The following is a 7,241-nucleotide window of genomic DNA, read 5'->3' as shown; positions in this document are numbered from 1 at the left end:
CTATTCATTAGGTGGATGATTTGATGGTAGAAGTTATGTTTAATTTATGGTTTTTTTCCCTAGAATGCAACCCCTCACTATAGATGAGGGAATTGTAATGCGTCTATGTAGATCTGTATTCTGAGTGAGGAAGAGAGAGGAGATTGAGAGCGAAGAGGGTGTTACAGTGGATCTCCTATAGGTTGTATCTCTTTAGTTTGCTAGATAATATAATAAAAGAAGGACTGGTTGTTTCTCCGTGGATGTAGCCCAAACTGGGTGAACCACGTATATCTGTGTCTCTCTTGTTTTATGCATTTTCTGTGTTTATATTTTTGTAATATTTTATGTGTTCCATTGCTCCATAATATATAATTTTCTAAAAAATGTTATCAGAGTCAAAGGCCTATTTGGCTGATAAACTCGCAGGAGAGAAGGGTTCCTGGTTCGAGTGGGAGCAATGGCGGAAGATGGTAGGTTCAAGGTTGAAAAATTCAATGGCCAAAACTACCAGTTGTGGAAGATGCAGATGGAAGATTATCTGTATCAGAGAGATTTGTACCTACCATTGAGTGGAAAGACAAATAAGCTGATGAGTATGACAGACACAGAATGGGATATTCTCGACAGAAAGGCACTTGGAACAATACGGCTGTGCCTAGCGGTGTCAGTAGCATTTAATATTTCAAAGGAAATGACAACACAGGGTTTAATGTCGGCATTAGACAAACTATATGAAAAACCCCCAGCCTCAAATAAGGTATTTCTTAGAATCTGAACTCAGATATTCCATATTTTTCATCTTTGCTTTATCGACATTTCGAGCCTAGACCAAGACTCATCATCAGGACTTGCTTTAAAAAGGATAGAGACAGTAGAGATAAATAAGGTTAGGTTGAGATGTCAAGTCTGAGCGCTGACTAGCCTAATGATTTGAATTAACTATATTTTTAATATTTTAATAATAGTCCTAATATATTAAAGCTCTTTTTAATTTTTTTAAAGCTCTTTTTAATTTTCTTTATTAAACATGGAGATGATTATTAAAGTTTAAGTGAATTATTTGTTTAAAACGTTTTTTGTTATATTTTATTTAATAATATATCCTAATGGTTATGTTTTAATTAATCGTAACTTATAGTAATTTTGTTTATTTTTTACAAGATTTTAGTTACTTAGGAGGTTAATGTATTATTAATGTTGTGTTCTTAAGTTTATATGTTTGTTAATGAATGCCTAAAAGTTTTTATGGTTAGGATGATTTTTAATATTTTAATATTCATTTAATTAATTAATTAATTAATTAATTAATTATTATTATTATTATTATTATTATTATTTTGGATAAATTAAAGTTCTTTTAATTTTATTTATTATACATGTATATAATTATTATAATGGTAATTGATTGCTTGTTTATGTATTAAGTTTTTTATCTAATTGTAATTTTATGATAATTTTGACTATTTTGGTTTATTTTTATTTAATTTATTTAATTCTAGCAAGTTTCTTAGTTACTTAGGAAGGTGATGAATTATTAATGCTGAGTTACTAAATTAATATAAGCATGATAGTCAAGTTTTTTGGTCAGGAGAGGAGCTAAATTGATCTAAAGAAGGGAGGGCAAGGAGTAACAGGGAGGGTTAATTTAATCCCTAGGGGTGAGGAGTGAGGTCCAATTCCTACTAATTTCCAAGCCCCCATCCTTGTTGAGGTTATGAGGGTGTTTTATGATCTCAATAGCTTCTCAAACTTTTTGCTTGAAATAGTGTTTTTCATTTGCAATGACTTTTGTGTTTTCAAGGCATATATGGTGGTTAGTTGTACTTGCATGTTCTGCCAAGGCTGAGGAACGAGTTCTTTCCCTATGGATATCTGCACTATCCTCTTTTAGCCTCATACTGATTGATCTACCTATTTCCCCAATATATTGTTCTCCACAGGAACAGTCGATAATATAAACACCTTTTTGCTGGAGATGTTCTGGGATGTCTTTTACTGATTTCATTCTTTGTCTAATAGCTGTCAAGGGTTTGAATAAGGTTTTGATATTCTTTTTTGAGGTGATTTTGGCTAGTTTGTCGGTTACACCATGAATATACGGAAGGTAGGCGCTAGCGGCTGGGGAATTGTTAGCTTTGTTTTTATTGTTTCCAGTTTTGGCTTTTTGAATGGCTTTGAAGATATCTTTTTTATTATATCCTTGTTTAGAAAAAGCTATTTTTAAGTAAGTGATTTCCTCCTCAGTGTGGCTTTCATTCGAAATTCTACAGGCTCTAGTGAAGAGGGTTTGAAGAACCCCCATTTTTTGGGCTGGGTGGTGGTGGGAATATGCGTGGAGATAGTTATCAGTATGCGCCTTTTTCCTAAACACTTTGTGACCTATAGAAACATCCTTGTTTCTAATGAGGAGGATGTCTAGGAAAGAGATGCAACTTTTCTCTTCAATTTCCATAGTGAATTTGATGTCCTTGGAAATGATGTTGAGATGGTTTAAAATTTTTTTAAGTTCGTCCTCACCATGGGGCCAATCCACGCTGGTGTCATCCACAAACCTGATCCAAGAGCCTTCTTTTCAAACTTTTCCATGAAGAGATTGGCTACAATAGGTGAAAGGGGTGAGTAGTTTATTTAATATGAAGATGTTAGAAGGTGGATCTGTTGCAGATCATTTAAATGATTTTAATACAGTTACAAGTTAGTTAAGTTCTGTAGGGGTAAATTTTGATGATGAAGTTAGGGCTCTATTATTTCTGTGCTCATTGCCAGAAAGTTGGAATGGCTTAGTTATGGCCATCAGTAACTCTATCTCTGGATCTAGTACTTTAAAGTTTGATGATGTTGTCAGAGCAATCCTTAGCGAGGAAATGTGGCAGAAAATCTTCGGTGAGACATCAGGTAATGCTTTGACTGCAGAGACTAGGGGAAGAAAAATGGAAAGAGGAAAGAGCCCAGGATATCGTAGTAAGTAAACAAAAGGTAGATCCAAGTCCAAATTTGGGATAGTGTGCTATAAATGTGGGAAGAAAGGACACCTGAAGAAAGATTGCAAGTCTCAGAAGGGAAAAGAAGGAGATGCATAGCAAGAAGCTAATCATGAAGCGAATGTAACAGGTGATGTGTTACAAGATGCTTTGATTCTTTCATTAGAAAATATTATTGATGCTTGTGTGGTAGATTTAGTGGCCTCATTCCATGCCACACCTGATAAGAAATATTTTCATGACTATGTTCAAGGAGATTTTGGACAAGTCCGTTTGGGTGATGATAAACCCTATAAAATAGTTGGAATGGATAAAGTTCTTGTAAACCAGCAGAATGGAAACCAATGGCTACTAAAGGAGGTAAGGCATGTTCCAGATCTGAAGAAAAATCTGATTTCAACAGGGCAGTTAGGCGGTGAAGGTTGTGTGACAACTTTCACAGATAAAGCTTGGAAGGTCACCAAAGGAACCTTGGTAATAGAAAAAGGCGAAAAGGTTGGTACATTGTATTTATGCAATGGTATTTCTAACTCTGTTAATGCTTTAACTTCCAAAGGATTAGATGCAGCATTATGGCATCATAGGCTCAGACACATGAGTGAAAAGGGGTTGAATATTCTTCACTCAAGGAATTTGCTGCCGGGTTTGAAGAATGTTGATTTGGACTTCTGTGAGAATTACATTTATGGAAAACATAAGAGAGTCAGATTTCTTAGAGTTGGGAAAGAAAAGAAGAGCGAAAAATTAGAGCTTGTGCATACAGATGTATGGGGACCTACTCAAGTATCATCTCTCGGTGGCTCTTGTTATTATGTTACTTTTATTGATGATGCAACTAGGAAAACTTGGATTTATTGTATTAAGAATAAATTTGATGTATTTGATACTTTCAAGAAATGGAAAGCTTTGGTTGAGATTGAGATAGGAAAGAAAATGAAGTGTCCTAGATCAGACAATGGAGGTGAATATTGCAGCAAAGAGTTTGATAGGTATTGTTCAGAGCATGGAATTCACAGAGAGAAGACAGTTCCAAGAACACCACAAGAAAATGGTGTGTTAGAAAGAATGAACAGAACAATCATGAAGCATGCAAGGTGCATGAGATTGCATGCAGGATTGCCTTTACAATTTTGGGTAGATGTTGTAGATACTTCTATTTATTTAATAAATAGAGGGCCTTCAAGTTCCTTTGATGGTGGCGTTCCAGAGGAAGCATGGACAGGTAAAAAGGTAAACTACTCTTTTTTAAATCCTTTTGGTTGTGAGTCCTTTGTCCATATTAATAAAGAAAATAGAACAAATCTTGAGGCAAAATCAAAGAAATGTACCTTTATTGGATATGGTGTTAATGATTTTGGTTATCTCTTATGTTAGCTGCCTATACCAATAGGTTTCATATTTCATGATTGGCTATGAAAGGACCAAATATGCTCTGCTTTGATAACTCAAAAATCACATATTTCCAAGAGAACTCAATCTATGCTTATAGCTTGGTATGAACTTCACATTTTGATGGATGGTCCAACAGTCTAATCTGGATCATTCCATGGTTTAAATTTGCAGTTGTAGAATAGAGAAGCCAGTCTGTCCAAACTGTTTAATCTTGGCAGACAAGTAGTTCAGGTAGAGAAGAAAAGGCTCCCAACAGCTTAATCTGGGACCTTGGAAGAAATAAGGGTAGAGGTAGATAGAAATAACAAAGAAAAAGCCAAAGAAAAGAAAAGGCAAGTAAGGGTCTGCAAGTCCAAGTGCACCCTCCAAGAAGAAATAAAAAATGTTAGGCAAATACTGGGGTAAGTAGTTGGGGGTTGCAGAAAGGTTATCTTTATCATTACAGATGTGTGAACTGTGTTTTCCAAGGCAAAGTTTATCAATTGACAAGGTGTTCACCTTCATCAAGTTACAACAAGGAGCATGACTAACCTCCCTCTCCCCCTTCATTCCATTGCTAACATCCCCTTATGAGCTGAGATTCATGGAGGAAGATCATGGTTTCATGGTGGTTCTTGTTCATTCAAAAGCCACATTTCTTGTGTAAAAATCTTTTCATTTTGATCTACTCTTTAAACCAAGTGTTTTGCAAACAAATTCAGTGCTTTCTCCCTTTGATCACCCCCCATCCATATTAACTCTAACTTTACTATGTAAATCCCTATATCACCTTTCCCCTACTAGTATTAAACACCATGGTGTATAAACCCCAAATTCTGTATAAATACCCACCCCCTTGGCATTATAGCCAATAAGTCCTATGTTAGGGATCAAATGACATCTGGTCATTTTGACAAGCCTAAGCCAAACCCTCTTTCCCCTTTTTAAATCCATTTTCTCACTTTTGGCCCCCATTTACACATAAAACCTATAAAACCTTGTTTCTACCTTTACCCGCTCAAAATTGCTAAAAATACATCAAAACCCACTTGTTCCCCCTTACCCAAAGTTCAAAGATCAGGCGCATAGTCACAAAAATTGCACGAAAACCCATAAGTCCAATGTTCTCCGCTCATGCACATATGCCGAAAATAATCATTAAATAATCCCCTCCCCCACCATATCCGTTGACTATTTTGTCCTCCCGACAGTCGTCCGATTAAAAGATTGAAGATCCAACGGCTCTATTCGCAGCGGAGTTGTTCCGACGTCCACTGTTTACCCGCCTTATTCCCCGGTCACATCAGTTCCCCGATAGCCGTCTGATCAGACCCCCCAGATCTGACGACCATCGTTGCATCGGAGCGGATCTCCCATCCGAAAGTTATCTTCCGATGGCCGTATTTTGGGTACGTCATACGGTAGCCACGCGTCTCCACCACCATTCATCGGAGGTACACCTGACACATACCTCCCCCGTACCGTAAGCGGTGCGATATGAAACCGATGACGGTTTCCGGTTTCCCTCATCCCACCTATATTACGTCAGCTCCCCTTCACCTCCACCCTGCCATCGCATCAATCCTTTGTCCGCCCCTCCGCCGACGTGGCTGCCACCGCACCGTCCCCCATGGACCAATAGCATCTCGCCACGTCACCCGATGACGTCAGATGACGTCATCCGACCTTGACCCCACCAATGACGTCATGCTGACGTCATCACAAAAAGGCGCCAAATTGCCAAAAAGGTCCATATTTTGGCCAAAATCTCGGTTTTTACGTTCTTTTCGTTTATTTGCTATTCTCTCTGCTGCATGATATTCACGTCCAAATTACCGCCAACCTGCTAAAATGACCAAGGAGACCTCCAGAGTACCAATCCTGCCCACATACGCGACCTCTGCTCGCTGTTTACCAGGTATTTTTCATCTTCTATCCTCCGTACGCCTGCAGTTGTCTATAAAATTACTCAGAGGGCTTAAGGAACGACGAAACTCACAATTTCACCGGCAATTTCCCTCTGCAAACACCCCATTTACAATTGTGAATTCCAAAAACACTAGCTGAGCCTTGTTTGCCCGCATTGTCACAAATAAACAATATTCTGTTCGCGCAGTCGCGAAAGACTCATTTACACTGAATTCACCTGCTGAGGAAGACAGAGTGAGACCAGACAGTAGTCCTATTCCTAATTTAAACAGTATTTCAATTGCTGTTGCATCAAAGTCTCCCTCTGGTACCTGAAACTCAAACTGTCATTATAAAAATCACTTCTGTGCTGTGCTGCTCCCTTCAAACAGTTCACTTACAGTTTACAAGCTTAAAGAAGACAATGGAGACACCTGTTGTACTAAATGTTCAACCTCTGAATGCCCCTCAAAAGAACTTGAAATGGAAAACCTTGGCAGATATGGATTACCAAATTACAGAAGAGAAGCTTATGAGCAGCAAATTCCACCTTCATCTGTTGAATGAGTTGAAAACCAAGCATGAAAATGGGACAGATATATTGGGCTTGTGGGATTCTTCCCTCCCTACTTTCAAACTCCCTTAGGTCAACCAGTTCCCTGAGCTAATCCACCTCTGTGCTGAACAATATGATGTTTCTCAGAGAGCTGTTGTTGACCCATCTGGTTCTGTACTTTTCTATGTTACCCCTCAAGCTATCAGAGACATGCTTTGCTTCAACCCTCAGAAGAATTTGGTTCCTTTATCACTGGTAAACCTGATAAAACAAGGGGATAAACTCACAGATGCTCAAATTGTCAAATTTAATCAATTATACATCAAAACTAAGATTGTGATGGGCCCTCCAATTCTTCATGTATATCTAAATGAGCTGGGCAGAGACCTTGCAGATATGATTTCTCCCATCTTGGGATATAGTTCAATTGAGCATATTGATGC

The sequence above is a fragment of the Pinus tabuliformis genome, chromosome 4_2 (assembly GCF_031772625.1).
Source record: "Pinus tabuliformis cultivar Carrire ecotype Pingquan chromosome 4_2, CPIR1, whole genome shotgun sequence".
In the NCBI taxonomy this organism is placed as follows: domain Eukaryota; kingdom Viridiplantae; phylum Streptophyta; class Pinopsida; order Pinales; family Pinaceae; genus Pinus; species Pinus tabuliformis.
The sequence above is the reverse complement of the archived record's forward strand: the minus strand, read 5'-3'. Positions refer to the sequence as shown.